The 1,151-nt window shown below is 29.5% G+C and overlaps 1 protein-coding gene across 1 annotated transcript in view; it reads right to left on the bottom strand.

The window, feature by feature from the left end:
- LOC103132621 (mucin-2-like) overlaps positions 1-1,151 on the bottom strand; it is a gene marked incomplete at its 3' end in the record, with an annotated part of 16,844 nt that overhangs the window by 8,443 nt on the left and 7,250 nt on the right. The window lies entirely within an intron of this gene.

The following is a 1,151-nucleotide window of genomic DNA, read 5'->3' as shown; positions in this document are numbered from 1 at the left end:
TATATATATATCTATATATATATAGATATATATATAAATATATTTACATTTCTTTGCTTGTGGTTTAGTTACTTAAATTATTTAGAATTTAATAATAATAATAATAATAATAATAATAATGAGAGAGAGTACATAACATAAAATTCCATGACATATTTTAGTTTAACTTTTAAAAAACACATAGGCTCAGAGGTACCGTTTTGGTGTCGCAGTGGTTTGGGAGCGAGATGCAGCATCTACGAACTACTGACCAGTTATTACACCACGACTTTGTGGTAAACTGAACATGTGTCATTACAGCAAATAAAAGTAGCACGTAATCCTCAGATATTAACTATAGTTACTGGAAAGTTGCGGACTGACGAAGTAAAGAAACAGAAAACGTTAGCTTCATAATGAGACATAGTATCTCATTATTATGAGATAGTATCTCATTATAATGAGATAATTATTATTATTTTTTTCAACAGAGTGGCGGAAATGGGCTTCCATAAACAGGTTCTATGGATAAAGCACAAAATTTGAATAAAATATACACAAAATATATTTTTTTCAAATATCTGACTAAACTAACCTGGGTCATGTGAGCACAACAATGTATATTTTTCTTGTTTTTGCTGAATATTTTTTCTTCATTTTAAAAATTGTAGTCGGTGGATGATGCCTGTAAAATCCCTTGTCCAGGAGCAGAACTCAACACATTCTTATAGTTTAAAACAATTAAAGAAATACTAAAATTATATATTATGACAATTAAGTATAAGTAGTCATATAAATAATTATAAAAGTATCAATAAATTAAATTAAAAATAATTTTTATACATTTTCCAACTCCATTGAAATTTGTCCCTAGTTTTCGTCAACACCGTCAGACACAAAAAGAATGTAAAAAATCAGGCATTATTTGGGGGGCACCAGAACTTCTGAGGACCCCATGACTACTTCCTTTCTCTTCCTTTGCTAAGAGGGCTAGTTAGCTCTGGTTAGCTTATATTATTCTTTAGTTTTTTCTTCTGTTTTATTCCTAAGTTGCTTGTCACAAACATCATGTGTCAACACCATAACTGACAATTTACAAAACTTTGATGAAATTTTGCGAAATAAAAGCTTAATTTTGGTATAATGTAAAGATTTTATGGACCTGACGAGCT

This window comes from Poecilia formosa, unplaced genomic scaffold (assembly GCF_000485575.1).
Source record: "Poecilia formosa unplaced genomic scaffold, Poecilia_formosa-5.1.2 Scaffold1161, whole genome shotgun sequence".
Lineage (NCBI taxonomy): Eukaryota > Metazoa > Chordata > Actinopteri > Cyprinodontiformes > Poeciliidae > Poecilia > Poecilia formosa.
This window is presented reverse-complemented; position numbering and strand designations above follow the sequence as displayed.